This window comes from Myxine glutinosa, chromosome 3 (assembly GCF_964187855.1).
Source record: "Myxine glutinosa chromosome 3, kmMyxGlut1.1, whole genome shotgun sequence".
NCBI lineage: Eukaryota > Metazoa > Chordata > Myxini > Myxiniformes > Myxinidae > Myxine > Myxine glutinosa.
In genome coordinates, this window is record NC_136263.1 from 155,745,749 (window position 1) to 155,763,470 (window position 17,722).

Consider the following 17,722-nt stretch of genomic DNA (forward strand, 5'->3'; position numbering starts at 1 on the left):
CTGAGAATTGTCTGAGGAGGTCAGACACAAGATTGTAGCCAAGCATGGACAATCTCAAGGTGACAAGTAAGATTGCAGTGGAGGATTGTTCAATAATAATAATAATAATGCATTTATTTTATATAGCGCTTTTCAGGAAGCCCAAAGATGCTCAATGGTGGAGAAAGTGCCTCCATCAACTGCCAAATAGATTCACACTGACCTTCAGACACAAGTTACGACATTTTCAACTCGCACTATGCATCGCCAACTCGATGAGAGGGGATTCTATGGTAGGAGACCGAGGAGGACCACACTGCTGAGAGAGAGACGTAAGAAAGCCCGACTGGAGTTTGCCAAAATTTGCGAACCGAACTGGAGAATGTCCTGTGAACAGATGAGACCAAATTAGAGCTTTTTGGTGAAGCACATAATCTCTATGTTTACATAAAACAAAATGAAGCCTTCAAAGAAAATAACACCTTCCCTACAGTCAAACTTGGAGGAGGTTCAGTGATGTTTTGGGGTTGCTGTGCTGCCTCTGGCACTGGGTTCCTTGAATGTGTGGATGACATCATGAAATCAGGAGACCAAGGCATTTTGGAGCACAATGTTTAACCAAGTTACAGAAAGCTGGGTCTCCGTCGAAGGTCATGGGTCTTGCAGCAGGACAATGACCGCAAGCACATTTCAAAAAGCACCCAGGAATGATTCAAGACAAAACGCTGGACTGTTCTGAAGTTACCAGCAATAAGTCCAGATCTAAATCCCATTGAACACCTGTGGGGAGATCTGAAAACATCAGTTGGGAGAATGCACCTTTCAAATCTGGGAGAACTGGAGCAGTTTGCACAAGAAGAATGGGCCAAACTGCCAGTAGCGTAGTGTAGGAAGCTCATTCATGGCTATCGGAAGCGCTTGACTGCAATTATTTTGTCCAAAGACTGTGCTACCAAATATTAAGTCTAGGGTGTCAATAATTTTGTCCATGCCATTTCTTTTTATTTTCTGATTTAAAAGGATTTATTAAGTTCTGAATCAAAAACAACGGTTCTCTAATATTAACTGTGAAATAAAGAATTGTGGAGACAAAATACTTTTGTCAATTTCAACTTCTTTTTTAGACATTTAAACTTCACGACGAAGATGCATGAGGCATTATGTGTTCAGGTTGTCTGTCCGGCTGTCCTGTCCATCCATCCGTCTTTCCTTCCGTGATAGGTTTTCATTCCCACAATAACTTGAGAACGGCTAAAGGGATCTTAGTCAAACATGGTGCAGGTAAGTATAATGAGGTAAAGAGGAACTGATTAGATTTTGGGGGTCCCGAGGTCAAATGCCAAAGGGTCAAAGGTCATGTCAGGTAAAAATGTGAGAACTTGGGCACAGCAGAGTTGATTTAAATCAAACTTTATACAAGTATTATAGTGATTTAATAATGTGGGCGGAGGCATATCAGTCGACGTCATGACGTCGAAGAATGCCGTTGTAGTTATTACAATAATTGACTCAGATTCCGAACGTCTTTTCATCACATGTTAAATTGGTGATCCTTACATGATCCAAATGGAAGGACAAGGAGTTACAAGCATGCAACCAGTTGCCGGGAACAACCAAGCAGCCATGCTTTTCCCGGTCGCACAACCAGCTTCATCCATGTCAGAGGTTTCGATCAAGCTGCTGCCATTCTGGCCTAATGACCCACAGCTGTGGTTTACACAAGTTGAAGTGCGATTTAACATCCGCAACATTACTACTGAGTCAACGCGGTTCAAATACATTGTTGGCTTCTTGTCACCAGAATATATGTGACGGAAGTGAGAGATTGAAGGAACTGCGCTCCAACGCGAGTCGAAAGAATTGACGCGACCAAAGACGGAATTCGTCCGAGTTGCTTTATTGAAACAAAACAGCTCAGGTATTCTGACAAGCCCGTTTTTCGGGCAACAATATATATACACATTTATGTCGGGAAGTTTGCCCGGCAAAAGCTATACCGGGCATGCCCGGGTATCAAGGGCGAGCCTTGGAAAGGCGAGTCTGGACCTGCCCGGGCGTGTTTGGCTGCGGCCTGGCAAGTCGAGGCTGGGCGTGCCCGGGCGCTCTGGGCGAGCACTGGAAAGGCGATAGCGGGCATGCCCGGACGCTCTGGGCGAGCCCTGGAAAGGCGATAGCGGGCATGCCCGGACGCTCTGGGCGTGCCCTGGAAAGGCGATAGCGGGCATGCCCGGACGCTCTGGGCGAGCCCTGGAAAGGCGATAGCGGGCATGCCCGGACGCTCTGGGCGAGCCCTGGAAAGGCGAGAGCGGGCATGCCCGGGAAAGACGAGACCGGGCGTGCCCGGGAGGTTCGGGCGTGCCCAGGAACAGTGAGTCCGGGCATGCCCGGGAGAGGCGCGTCTGGCCGTGTTCTGGCCGGTGCAAGGCGATTATGTACATCCAGCGGTAACCGCTACACACGCCCCTCCAGAATCGACCTGCACCGGCAGGGTCAATTTAAGGGGGGTCTGGATGACCCGGCCGAAGCGACCCCTGGAGGGTCGTGGGGAGGGGTCTGACGTGGTGGTGGGTGGTCGAGCGGGGGGAACTGTGGACGGGGGGCGGCCTCGCCGCGGAGGAAGGGCCAACCGTGGTGGTCGGTCGACGTCCATGTGCGTTTGAGGCGGTCCACAGAAATCCGGTCCGGCCGGCCGCCGAAGTCGACGATGAAAGACTTGTCGCCCCGTCGCAGGACCCGGAAGGGCCCGTCGTACGGCGGCCGGAGTGGCCCCCGGTGCGCGTCATGACGCACAAAGACGTACTCCGCTGTGTGAAGCGCTGGGGGAACGTAGGACTGGGGGCCACCGTGGCGGGACGTCGGCACGGGGGCAAATCGTCGGGCGGCCTCCTGGAGGTCCGAGCGCTGGCGAGCGGCGGACCAGGGACTGGTAGCGTCAGGCACGAATTCGCCCGGGACGCGGAGTGGCTGGCCGTAGACGAGCTCGGCGGCGGACGCCTGGAGGTCTTCCTTGGGGGCCGTGCGAAGGCCCAAAAGGACCCACGGCAGCCGGTCGGCCCAACCGTCGTCCTGAAGGCCGGCCATGAGTGCGGCCTTCATGGAGCGGTGAAACCGCTCGCACAACCCATTGGCTTGGGGGTGGTAGGCCGTGGTGCGGTGCAGCGTGACCCCCAACGAACGGGCGACCGTGCCCCAAAGCTCAGACGTGAACTGTGGGCCGCGGTCGGACGAGATGTCAGCTGGTGCGCCGAAGCGCGCGACCCAGGTGGCGATGAACGCCTGCGCCACGTCGGCGGTGGTGGTGGAGGTGAGGGGCACGGCCTCCGGCCACCTGGTGGTCCTGTCCACAATGGTGAGCAGGTGGGTGAACCCCCGCGAGGGGGGCAGGGGACCCACCAGGTCCACGTGGACGTGGTCGAAACGCCGTTCAGGCACCGCGAAAGGTGCCAGCGGGGCCTGGGTGTGGCGGTGGACCTTGGCTCGCTGGCAGGCCGTGCAGGCGTTGGCCCAGTCGCGGATGTTTTGTCGAAGGCCGTGCCAGAGGAAACGCGCCGACACCAGCTTCTGAGAAGCTTTCCGGCCCGGGTGAGAAAGGCCGTGGATGGAGGCGAAGATGCGGCGCTGCCAGGAAACGGGCACGATGCGGCGAGGCTGGCCCTGGGAGACGTCGCAGAGCAGGACGGTGCCCGCGAAGGGGATGTCGGCCAGGCGGAGGCCCGTGTCCGCCACGCGGAGTGCCTGCACCGAGGCGTCGGTGGTCTGGTCGGCCGCCATGAGCGTGAAGTCCACGCCGAGGTGGACCGCGTTCGCGCTGGCCCGCGAAAGGCAGTCGGCCATGGCGTTGTCTTTGCCGGCGACGTGCTGGATGTCCGTGGTGAACTCCGACACGGCGGAGAGGTGGCGCTGCTGGCGGACCGACCACGGCTCCGTGACCTTAGCCATTGCGTAGACCAACGGCTTGTGGTCGACGAAACCCGTGAACGGGCGGCCCTCCAGGAGGTGTCGGAAATGGCGAACAGCCAGGAATAGCCCGAGCAGCTCGCGGTCGAACGTGCTGTAGTTTAACTCGTTCGGCCGGAGTTGCCGGCTGAAAAAAGCAAGTGGCTGCCAAACCCCGTCCACCCATTGCTCATGGACGGCGCCCACCGCGTAGTTGGAGGCGTCCGTAGTGAGGGCGATGGGCGCGTTGAGCACCGGGTGAGCCAGCAGCGTTGCGTCGGCGAGGGCCCGTTTGGCACTGGCGAAGGCCGCGTCCATGGCCGCGGACCAAACAATGTCATGCTTGGCCGGCTTGCCCCGGAGGGCCTCGTAAAGGGGCCGCATGAGCTGAGCAGCGCGGGGCACGAATCGGTGATAAAAATTCACCATGCCGAGGAACTCTTGGAGGGCCTTGATGGAACGGGGACTTGGGAACGTGGTGATGGCCTCGACCTTGGTCGGCAGCGGCACGGCCCCGGTCTTGGTGATGCGGTGGCCCAAAAAGTCAACGGTCGTCGCGCCGAAGTGGCATTTGACCGGGTTGACAATTAAGCCGTGCTCGCTGAGGCGACCGAACAGTGTTCGGAGGTGGAGGAGGTGCTCGGCGCGGGACGTGCTGGCGACGAGGATGTCGTCCAGATAGACGAAAAGAAACGGCAGGTCGCGCAGCACGCCGTCCATCAAGCGCTGGAACGCCTGGGCCGCGTTCTTGAGGCCAAACGGCATCCGCAAAAATTCGAACAGGCCGAACGGCGTGATGACGGCCGTCTTCGGGACGTCGGCTGCCCGGACAGGTACCTGGTGGTAGCCCCGTATCAGGTCAATTTTCGAAAAGATGACCCGTCCCGCCAAACGGGCGGAAAAGTCCTGAATATGCGGGATCGGGTACCTGTCGGGGGTGGTAGCGTCATTGAGACGGCGGTAGTCGCCACACGGGCGCCATCCACCCCCCGGCTTTGGCACGATGTGCAGTGGCGAGGCCCACGCGCTATCGGAGCACCGCACGATGCCGAGGTGCTCCAACGCGTCGAATTCGACCTTTGCCACGGCGAGCTTGGCTGGGTCGAGGCGGCGGGCCCTGGCGTAGACCGGCGGGCCCGTAGTGGGTATGTCGTGCTTGATCCCGTGCCGCACCGCGACGGCCGAAAACGTCGGCCGCGTGAGGGCCGGGAATTCCACGAGCAGGCAAGCGAACTCGTTCGTTGCCGGGAGGGCGCACGCCAGTTCGGTCGGCGTGGAGCTGCTCATTGTGCACGCCAGGGAGCTGAAGGTCTCGGTGTGGACAAGGCGACGTCGTTTGACGTCGACCAGCAGCCCGTGCCCGCAGAGGAAGTCGGCGCCCAGCAAAGCCACGGGGACGCTGGCGGTAACAAAAGTCCATTGAAAGCGCTGGCTGCCGAAGCAGAGGGTGACGACGCGTGGGCCGAAAGTGCGTATGGCCGAGCCATTAGCAGCGACCAAAGAGGGGCCGCAAACTGCGTCCAGCCTGTCCTGCTCGGAGGCAGGTATGACGCTCAGTTGGGCGCCGGTGTCGCACAGGAAACGCCGTCCAGACGCTTTGTCCCGAATAAACAGCAAGTTGCCCGAGTGGCCGGCGCTCATGGCTGGGAATGAACGCCGGCCCGGCCGTTTCCCGACCTGCCGAAAGTGCACGGGGGCCGGCACGTCCGAGCCTTGTGTCCGAACCTGGCGTGGTAATAACACCACGCCCGGTCAGGTGGAGGCCCCGGCCGTCGTGTCGGAAGCGGGCGGTGCGGCGTGGCGGCCGCCAGTTGCACCGGCAGTTCGGCCTCCAACCGCGCAGGGCGCTCGGGCGTCGCCTCGGACGGCGGCGGGCTCCAGGTAACCGCGCCGATGTGCTGGCCCGCCGAGGAGATCTTATCGGCTTCCCTGGCGAGGGCGCGGGAATCCGTGATCAACGTGCCAGCCAGGGCGAGGCGTACCGGGTTAGGCAGCTGACGGAGGAACAGCTCCCGGAACAGGAATGCCGGAGAGTGCTCGCCGAGCAACGAGAGCATATAGTCCATGCGCTCGGACGGGCGCGTGTCGCCGAGCTCGGGCAGGTCAAGCAGGCGCCGTGCGTGTGCTGCCGGTGAGAGGGCGAAAGCGCCGAGGAGGAGCGTCTTCAGCGCGTCGTATTTGTCAGCAGCCGGCGGGTGCTGGAGGAGGCTCAAGGCGCGGGCCGCGGTGGCGGAGCCGAGCGCCGCCACAACATGGTGGAAGCGGGTGTCGTCCGCGGTGATGCCTCGCAGGGCGAACTGGGAGTCCGCCTGGGCGAACCAAACAGCCGCGTGAGTCTCCCAGAAGGTAGGCAGTTTAAGCGTCACTGCCGTATCCATGTCGGTAGGTCACCAATGAAGGAACTGCGCTCCAACGCGAGTCGAAAGAATTGACGCGACCAAAGACGGAATTCGTCCGAGTTGCTTTATTGAAACAAAACAGCTCAGGTATTCTGACAAGCCCGTTTTTCGGGCAACAATATATATACACATTTATGTCGGGAAGTTTGCCCGGCAAAAGCTATACCGGGCATGCCCGGGTATCAAGGGCGAGCCTTGGAAAGGCGAGTCTGGACCTGCCCGGGCGTGTTTGGCTGCGGCCTGGCAAGTCGAGGCTGGGCGTGCCCGGGCGCTCTGGGCGAGCACTGGAAAGGCGATAGCGGGCATGCCCGGACGCTCTGGGCGAGCCCTGGAAAGGCGATAGCGGGCATGCCCGGACGCTCTGGGCGTGCCCTGGAAAGGCGATAGCGGGCATGCCCGGACGCTCTGGGCGAGCCCTGGAAAGGCGATAGCGGGCATGCCCGGGAAAGACGAGACCGAGCGTGCCTGGGAGGTTCGGGCGTGCCCGGGAACAGTGAGTCCGGGCATGCCCGGGAGAGGCGCGTCTGGCCGTGTTCTGGCCGGTGCAAGGCGATTATGTACATCCAGCGGTAACCGCTACAAGATATTAATACAATCTCCACCAAACAACCCGTACACAATTTTGAAGGCCACACTCATAAAGCACACGGCCCTCTCTGAGCACCGGTAGTTCCAACAAACACAATCGCGCCTTCGGCAATTTTTCAATGCAATTGAGATTCTTGGGTTCCTCCCATTAGAGTTTAGATGCCGCAATTTTTCGCTCACATTCGCAGATTCGACATTAGTAGTTTCGCCATTGACCACATATATAAAGAAGAAAAAGAGCAATCAGAGATTGCAGACCCTCGCCAGGATGTATTTTCAGAGGTTTTTAAGGCTTTTGTGTTAAAGCAAATATGGCGACCGAACCCCGTCACCGATGACGTCATCATTGATTTTTTCTCCACTACTTTATTTCTAGATTATGCTCAATAAATTTCATCTTGATAGGATGAAGTTTTGTACTTGTCGAATTATGACGTCATAATGGAGGCAGCTATGACATCATCATTTACATATTTCATTCCCCATGGAGAGTTCTTTACAATGAGCCATGTCTCAATTTTTTCTATTCAGCGCTTTCCGAGATAGAGGTGCAAAGTTTGACGGTTTTTCCAAGATGGCGGCCAAACCACGTGACCTATGACGTCATTATCATTAAATAATTATACAGGTGTGGTGCACCGATGGTGACATTTTCCTGTCAATCGGACCAACGGTTGCAGAGAAAATCATATTTATTTTGTGCGGACAAACAGACAAACAAACAGACAGCCAAACAAACTCAAATGCAATACCCTCCCTCAGGCGAGGGTAACAATCTCCACCTTCAGGGGAATCAGCCGCGGGAAGTGTTTTTGCCAAGTCCTTCACGAACCGGCTGTCCATGCCTGATGCTCGACTGAAGGTGTCACAGGAATGTGGAATTTATTGGTTCATGGTTTGTCCATTCGCTGTTTCCACATTGTCCGTTTACTTTTTGTCTCCCACCCGTGCGTGCGTATAAAAGTACATGCGATGAGCACACAAACGACAACAACAACAACAACCAAGACAACAGCAACAACAACTCCATGTTATAAAATATTATTTTCCGAGTGTTTCGGTTCATTTTACATCCTCGTTGAGATTTGCAGACAAGCATGCAATATGTTTGTGAAACAGTGCAGGTAAAATGAGGAGCACGGGAGTCCACTATAATTTTGCATCTTAAGGTGGTATGAGGACATAAGAGAGTCATAGTTACTCCCGCCGTTTACCCGCGCTTCTGCGAATCTCTTCACTTTGACATTCGGAGCACTGGGCAGAAATCACATCGCGTCCACACTCGCTTACCGGCTATTGCGATGCTCTGTTTTAATTAAACAGTCGGAAACCCCTTGTCCGCACCGGTTCTCAGGCGACTGTCGGTCGCCGACTGAGACGCACCCGAGCCTCGCACCGTCGCACCTTTGCCCGTCGACCGCACGTACGAGCGGGGAACCGCAGCGAGCACCGAGTTCACGATGCAACGCGCCGGCGCGAGAACGCTCGCACGAGCGGAAGGGGGCGCGGGACGCGGCGGGTCTGGGCGGACCGCGCGCGCGCCGCAGCCGGAGCGCTCCATGGGGAGGCAACGGCTCACGTTCGCAACAGAGTACCTCACGCTCCGGGACCGCTGCCGGGCCTCACTGCCGCTTCCGGTCTTGCCGGTGAGGTTTCGTTTATTCGTAGCTGTCCACGCTCTCCATCGAAATCGAAGTTAAGTAATTGTTCCCATTTGTATTTTCGTTAAAACTGTATTTATTTTATGGTGTTTGTACCTATAGTGTATCCCTAGGAAGATTCTCGGTGTAAATCTTTCATACCTGTATAGAAAATCGTGTTAATTCGTGTCGTGTCTTTTGAGGCCTTGTAGGCTACTGTGTCCGACCTTGAGGCTTTGTTTTTCTCTCAGCGGTCCGTCTTTTGTGCTCCAATAACTTTCGTTCTCTGTTTTTCCCAGTCTTTTCACCCCATAGCCTACTTCCTTGTTTAAAATCTCACCAAAAAAAAAAAAAAAAAAACATTTCCTTCTCTGTTCTTATACTCCTCCCCTCCCCCCCTTCCCACGCTGCCTCCCCCCAAGCCCTCTCCCTCCCACACATTCCCGATGTCCCTCACAAATGTTGTGTTTATGTGCTTCCCCTTCTCTCCCCATCTTGTCTCCCGCTCCCCTTTTTATATACTTTGTTTGTTTGTCTGTTTGATTTGTTTGTGTGATAAATGTTAGCTCTTTCACGAGCCTCGATTATGTATACAAAAAAAAAAGAAAAAAAGTATGACATTCTGTATTTTGATTAAAGCCGAAAAGCGAAGTGACGGGCAGGTGTACACCTTGTATCACTAAATTCTAAGGGCCCTGGATATGGCTTCCAGGTAAATGCGTGACATTGCCAAAAGGTGTTTCTCTTCCTGGAGTCGAGTCCGCAATAAGAGCGACGTGTCCTCCTAAGGCCTAAGCAAACTCAATCGATGATGTCAACGTGACACAGATAGCTATAGCCCATCCAGATCTGCAAGTGGGTTTAACACCGAACAAAATTGAAAACAAAATTGAAAACAAAATTGAAAACGAAATTGAAAACGAAATTGAAAACAAAATTCAAAACAAAATTCAACAGAAAATTCAAAACAAAATTCAAAACAAAATTCAAAACAAAATTCAACAGAAAATTCAACAGAAAATTCAAAACAAAATTCAAAACAAAATTCAACAGAAAATTCAACAGAAAATTCAAAACAAAATTCAAAACAAAACAAACAAATAAAACAAAATTCAACAGAAAATTCAAAACAAAATTCCAAACAAAATTCAAACAAAATCCCACCATTGAGGTTCTCATTTAATTCAGCTGAGTCATGTGGGTTGTGATAAATGTATTGTTCTTGCTTTTTCTTCCATCTCAAATACAATCGAAAAGTTCATCACATACTCTTGGTACAAACAAATAGCAATTCGTCCTCAAGGCACGTTTCTCTGAGGTCAGAGCCCGCCCCGGTGCGCCTCCGCCTCCCTTTCCTCCCAGCCGCCATCCCCGTGTCCCGGCAACCGTGTCCCGGCAACCCGATACGAACGGTTGCTAGGCAACCTGTCCAGTTAGCCTGCCTCCTTGGCTTCATTGAGAACGGCGGGAACCGGGAGGACAGAAAGCATCGGAACCTCCGTCACACGTGTCATTGGAGAACTCGGCGATCCGAGTCCGATTTCGTGTCACCAGCAAGCGCGGGCTTGTCATGGCTGACTCACTCATCAGTGTTTGTATTGATGAGCCAGATGGCGCGAACTATCGATGGATGGACTCGAAAGTCATTGCTGAAAGGTCCCACGATCAGGGAGGCGATTCTGATGTCCTGCTCGTGTTTTCATTCCTGATGCTCGGTTGTGGGCACAAGGTGGTGGTGAGGGGTCCATGGGTCCTGGGCCTCCCCCCTTCACCGTAGATGGTAATGGTATAGAGTTCACCCCCAATAGTTCTGAAACGTTTTGGGGAAATATAGGGAAGGGGGGAAGAGGGTTTGGAGGTGGAAGGAATCGGTGAAGGCTCTCGCTTGCTTAGACCAACTACGTTCGCAATTTCGGGGATAGTTGCAAAAGTGTAATTAGTTCGACAACACACTGCTTTAATTTCCCATTAATTAACATATGCCACTAATTAGCGCTTTGTGCAGCAGCAGGCTGATACATGTTGACATGTTGTATATCACAGGGCTATCCTTTCATGGTGGATTTCACTGTAGTTCTTATTGTAACTCTACATTGTGATATGACACACATGGACATTCGATATGACCCCCTTCCACACCCTCCATCTGCACCCCGAGCCCCGATCTCAGATCCTCCGTTCTCCCATCCATTCCTCCTTTCTCGACTTGGTGCCGTGGCTCCGCGAATGCTGCTTTCTCCACCACGCCGCCTTCGTTTACATGGCAACAATCGACGCCGCGGGTGCTGCTTGTGCATGCCAACGTGACAAAAGGGGTCTTTGTCTACCAACATGCACCTTCATAAATGTTAATATCTCATTCTGGATAAATAAATAAAATATTGACGAATATCCTTCTGAAGTATGCGGATACGACAAATTATTGAACGGCTTACGTTAGACCATTTACCATTTAGACCATGAGGATGGCCACGATTGACCCAACCTTATGGTAGACCAATAAACAAAAGTTGAGACCTTTGCCTGAAAGCCATTTATTGCAAAAGACTTCTGGGAATGCTCACATCCTAATATTGAAGAGAACAGGTGTAGCTTGAGATCCTAACCAAATAACCGCATACTTCGCGATGCAGCACCTCCTGCTAGCACTACAGAAGTCGGTAGCTTTAATACTGCTTGGAGTTCAGCTGAGAATCAGACAACACAGATGTGAACTTCCAAACAAGACTCCACACATATCGATTGACTGAAATGATGCAAATTCCACCTGTATAACGTTCGTGGAAAAGATTGTAACTTCCATTTTCAGAGGTTATATATACCCAAAGAACTTGGGAACAGGACGAGGCCATTGGGCCCATCGTGTGTGTGCTGCACCAACCCCAGTAAGTATCCATCACCCACCTACACTCAAACTACATACAAGTCCTGTCAATACCCTCATATGCCTTCTATCTCAAAAACATCCAGGCACCTATCCAATTCCATTTTATACCTATATACCCCCGACACTGCCACTACCTTTCCGGGGAGACGATTCCATGCAGGAAACACTCTCCGAATGAAAGTACCTTACCTGAAAACGGTCCTAACTCTCATTGTCTTTACCTACAAGCTATGGTCCCTAGTCCAAACAGGCCCACTCTGCTGAAAAACTCCTCTGCACCTATATTATCCACATCCTTCATTATCCTAAACATCTCAATAAAAACCCCTCATAATCAATCACCTTCTTTCCAATGTATAAAGTCCTGTCTCCTTCTGGTGGTCCTCAAAGGTTAGTCTACCTAGCCCCGGTATCAATATAGTACCGCTATGCTGGACCTTCTTTAAGCAAGCGATGTCCTTCCTCAGGTGTAGTGACCAAAACTGAACGCAATATTCTAGATGAGCCCTCACTAAATTACTGTGTAGTGTTAACACTACTTGTGTTGATTTATAAGTTATCACCTATGAATAAACCCCAAAACCATGTTTGCTTTACCTATAGCTGCTTAGCACTGTGCTGTCTGCTTACCCTCTGTATTAATAACCATCCCCAGAACATTTTCCTGTGTGATTCGCTCCAAAATTGTCCCTTTTTTTTTTTTTTTTTTTGTATACTGAATCGAGGCTCGTGAAAGAGCTGACATTTACTTCACAAACAAATCAACCAGACAAACAAAATATATAAAAAGAGGGAGCGGAAGACAAGATGGGGAGAGAAGGGGAAGCACACAAACACTTGAGAGCACACAACATTTGAGAGCAGGGAGATGTGTGGGGGGGAGAGGGCTTGCGGGGAGGAGGCGTGGGAAGGGGGGGCGGGGGTGGGAGAAGTATAAAATACAAGGACACCAAAGACTTCCAGGACAGAAGTTGGTATTTCAAAAAAGTGGAATTGGGGTGAAATTAGCGGGGGTAGAAAAGATCAAGGTTTTGGATGGGGGAAGATAAGAGATGATGGTGAACAGCTGTTTTAAAGACCTGGAGGGTGGAGTGGGATTGAAGAGAGTGAGGGAGTTTGTTCCAGAGGCGGGAGAAAAGAGGAATGAAGGAGTGAAGGTGAGCAGAGAGTCTTGATTTTGGCAGTTTAACCAGAAGAGGGTTGCAGGCAGATCTTGTGCGACCTGTAGGAATATTTGCGGGACAGAGCCCAGAGAGAGCTGGGGGGGGGGGGGGGAAGGCCAGAGACGAGTCGGTAGAAGACGGAAAGACCACCAACCTGCCTGCGGTGAGTGAGTGAGAGGCCCTTGGAGTTAGCTTCATCGCAGGAGATTCCAATGATTCTGAATGCTTTGGTTTCAACAGCATGAAGACGAGCTAGGTGTGAGGCAGGAGCACCAGCCCAGAGGGGAGAGCAGTATTCCATTGAGCTGTGGATGAAAGCCTTGTATGTGGTGAGGAGCTCAGGTGTGCCAAGGAAGGACTTCGCACGACGGAGGATGCCAAGTCGTCGACTGGCTTTGGAGGCCAGATTTGAAATGTGGTTTTCCCAGGAAAGATCATGGCAGATAGTGAGACCCAAAAGCTTGAGTGACAGAACTTCTTGGAGAGGATTATTCAGAAAGTGGATGGGAGGGTTGTCCAGTCGGTCTTTTCGGAGAGACATCGTAAGAGTGTGAGATTTGTCAGGATTGAAAGACATGTTCCACTTGTTTGCCCAGTCTGTGATTTTGTCCAGGTCTGCAGAGAGTGAGGAGGCTGCAGACTGCCGATCTGAGGGATGAAGAATGGAGCGACAGAGAGTAGAGTCATCAGCAAAGAGATAGAGAGGATTTTCAAGAGAGTCAGATAGTTCATTGATTAAGACCAGAAAAAGCACAGGGCCCAGAACGCTGCCTTGGAGAACTCCAGCCTGAACAGGAAGAGGAGATGAGAGAAACCCATTCAGGGCCACACGTTGACTACGACTAGAGAGGAAGTCCACCAGCCATGCGTGGAGATTTCCATGGATACTAAAAGAGGAGAGTTTGGTGAGCAGATCGGGGTGCCAGACCGTATCGAAGGCACATGATATGTCTAGGGAGACAGCTCTAATTTCCTGTTTGGCATTGAGGACCTCCATCCATTGTTGAGAAAGCAGAAGCAGCATGTCCAGAGTAGAGTGACCAGGTCTGAAACCAAATTGATGATCAGAGATCAAGCCATTGGAGAAGAGGAAAGATTTCATATCTGAAGCAATGATGGATTCCATGACTTTGCTGATAATTGGGAGAAGGCTGATTGGTCTGTAGTTGCTGGGATCTGTTTTTGCACCTTTTTTGTGCAAAGCGGTGATGTTGGCAGATTTCCAAGCAGATGGCAGATGACCTTGAGCAAAAGAGAGGGTGAAGAGAACAGAGAGAGGGAGTGAAAGAGCGGAAGAACAGGATTTTAAGACCCGTGGGCTGATGCCGTCAGGTCCAGTTGCAGAATCAGAGTCGAGGGTTGACAGAAACTTTTCCACCTTGTCAGGAGGAAAGGACACAGGGTCCAGGAGCAGCTGGGTATGACTGGCTACGGTGGGTACAGAGAGGGATGGGTTTTGGACACAAGATTTAGAGGCAAACACAGAGTTGAAGCATTCAGCTTTTTCACGTGCGGAGTCAGCCGTGTGGCCATTTGAGGTGAGGGAGGGGATGGAGGGGGAACAAACACCAGAAACAGATTCGACCAGATGCCACCAGGATTTGGAAGAGGGAGACAGATAAGAGAGTTCTGTCCTGAGAACGGAGAGATATTGTTTCCAGGCTCTCCTGAGGGTGGACACGCACTTGCTTCGGGCTTTATGAAAGGAAATGAGATTTCCTTCCGTTGGATTTGCTTTCCAGGAGACTAAACCAAGTTGTTTCTGGGCAATAGCCTCACCACAAGATTCCGTGTACCATGGACGGGAGGAAGGGTATGACAACTGAAGACGAGATGGGATAAATCTGTGCATGAGAGAGAGCAATTTACTTTGGAAGAATTCCCAGGATGAGTTGATGTCAGAGGCAGTAGAGATGGGAGACCAGTCCAGATGATTGATGGCTGCTTGAAGACGGTGCCAGTTGGCCTGAGTGAAATGCCAGACTCGTCGATGCTGAGGAGGCTCTCTGAGAATGGTCAGAGAGATGTCCACTTCAACAAGCACATGATCAGATGAGCCGATTGGAGCAGAAGAAGAGCAGCAGACATTTTCAGGGAAGTTAGTCATAACCAAGTCCAGAAGAGAAGATGCTCCGTTGACTGAGATCCGGGTGGGGAAATTGACAGATTGTGTCAGTCCCAGTGAGTCACAGAAGTCCTTTGCTGAAGAGCCATGGCTGGTGAGAGAGGTAGCCACACCCAGCCAACTGGCATGGTGACAATTGAAATCACCACATATGAGGAAGAGAGAGTTGGGATGGGTAGATAGAAGTTGGTCCATATTATCAGACAGCGAGATGTAGATGGAGTCATCACTGTTTGGTGGACGGTACAACACACATATGAACAAAAGGTGGGAGCGAAGGGGAAGCCGTAGCCAAAGGTATTCCTGGGGGTGAGGTGGAGAGAGGGCAGTGCAGGGCGAGTGAGGAAGAGAGTTTTTTTTATAAAGATAGCAATCCCCCCTCCAGGACGAGGCTCAGGTCTATCATACTGGAGGAGGGAGTAACCTGGGAGAGATACCAAGGAATCAGAGACATCATGAAGGTGGAAAGTTTCTGTTTAGCAGATCACGTCTGGTTTGTCAGAAGCAACCTGTATGGAGAGATCAGTCAAGTTTGAGCGAAGGCCCCAGATGTTTGAGGTCCATACTGTTAAAGAAGATGAAGGGGGAGCATCGGATACAGAACAGGGGGGGGGGGGGGGAGAGGTAGGGTAAGATGTGGAAGAGGAGGAAGAGGTAGGGAGAGCTGTTGAAGGTGTGTCAGAGATTTCAGAATAGCTTGGAGAAAGGGAAGAATGGGGCGGACAAAAGGTTTGATGGTGATTGGGTGAGGCGAAGTGAGGTGTTATTTGAGGAGGGGGAAGAGTGAGGCAGAAGGTTGAGGGAGATGAAGGTGAAAGTTGGAAGGGGGAAGAAGCGGGGAGGATGCTTTGAGGAGGAGGGGTGAGAGGGGAGTCTAGGAGGGGAGGAGTGAGGGAGGGTCTTGGAGGAGAGGGGTGTGGGGGGAGTTTAGGAGGGAAGGGGTAAGGGGGGAGATCTGAAAGGGATGGGTGATGGGGAAGATTTGGAGGGGAGGGGCAAGGTGGAAGATTTGAAAGAGATGGGTGATGGGGATGATTTGGAGGGGATGGGCAAGGGGGTAGATTTAGAGGGGAGGGGTGATGGGGAAGTTTTGGAGAGGAGGGGTGATGGGGAAGTTTTGGAGGGAAGGGGTGATGGGGAAGATTTGGAGGGGAGGGGCAAGGGGGAAGATTTGAAAGGGATGGGTGATGGGGAATATTTGGAGGGGAGGGGCAAGGGGGTGGATTTGGAGGGGAGGGGTGATGGGGAAGTTTTTAATGGGAGGGGTGATGGGGAAGTTTTTGAGGGAAGGGGTCATGGGGAAGTTTTGGAGAGAAGGGGTGATGGGGAAGATTTGGAGGGGAGGGGTGAGATTGGATTTTGAAAAATGTACGATTAATGGGAAACGAACATTTATTGCAAAATGAGTTTCTTGGGACCTTCGAGTCAAAAATAAATGTGTGTATTGTATCATGTAATCCCCATTTTCATTATTCTTGCCCATCCCAAGTACCTTGATTTATTTAAGTTAAACTGCATAACCCAATGTTTTGCCCAATCCACTCAGCTAAAGTATCTAAACATTCTTGAATCTGATTTGAATCTGAATAAATTTGTGATTTAGTGCCGTGGCAGGTTGCTAGTCAACCGTGAGCGCCAACCAGTTAATGTGTTCCAGTATCCACCGTCTATTACTGTTTAACTAGTGGTCACATGGGCTCCTGGCCAGGGCACACGCCCTCGAAATGCACCTCCTTATTTTAATTAGATATTGATGCGGCCGAGCATTAAACCTCGGGGTACATATTGGATTGACGAGTCAATTAGTCGGGGAATGATAATCTCCTAAGCTAAACTAAGTGCGAACAGCGCCGGAACAATGGAGGAAATGACGGACATGGACAGATTGAAAAGGAACGTCAACAAAGGATTTATTGATACAAGCGGGGATAATCATGCAAAAGGAGGTGGTAGAGAACTCAAGGATTTTAATGTTCAGGTGGAGGGAAGAAAGATGCATGCAAAGGGAAAAATGGGGGAATGCAGATCAAAATGTACAAGTGACTACAAGCAATGAAGGGTGCAGCAATATTTACAAACAGAAAATAAAATGTACAAGATGCAGAACTTAACCCTATGCCTCACCTACCAGATAAACATCATACAGGGCACCCATCAGACAACCTGTGGAGGGAGAAAATAACATAAGATAGAGAAAGGAACATCTTCTCTTCTGGACTTGGTTATGACTAACTTCCCTGAAAATGTCTGCTGCTCTTCTTCTGCTCCAATCGGATCATCTGATCATGTCCTTGTTAAAGTGGACATCTCTCTGACCATCCTCAGGGAGCCTGCTCAGCGTCGACGAGTCTGGCATTTCACTCAGGCCAACTGGCACGGTCTTCAAGCAGCCATCAATCATCTGGACTGGTCTCCCATCTCTACCACCTCTGACATCAACTCATCCTGGGAATTCTTCCAAAGTAAATTGCTCTCTCTCATGCACACATTTATCCCATCTCGTCTTCAGTTGTCATACCCTTCCTCCCGTCCATGGTACAGGGAATCTTGTGGTGAGGCTGTTGCCCAGAAACAACTTGCCTTCGTCTCCTGGAAAGCAAATCCAACGGAAGGAAATCTCATTTCCTTTCACAAAGCCCGAAACAAGTGTGTGTCCACCCTCAGGAGAGCCAGGAAACAATATCTCTCCGTTCTCAAGACCGAACTCTCTTATCTGTCTCCCTCTTCCAAATCCTGGTGGCGTCTGGTCAAATCCGTTTCTGGTGTTTGTTCCCCTTCCATCCCCTCCCTTACCTCAAACGGATACACAGCTGACTCCGCACGTGAAAAAGCTGAATGCCTCAACTCTGTGTTTGCCTCTAAATCTTGTGTCCCAAACCCATCCCTCTCTGTACCCACCATACCCAGTCGTACCCTGCTGCTCCTGGACTACGTGTCCTTTCCTCCTGACAAGGTGGAAAAGTTTCTGTCAACCCTCGACTCTGATTCTGCAACTGGACCCGACG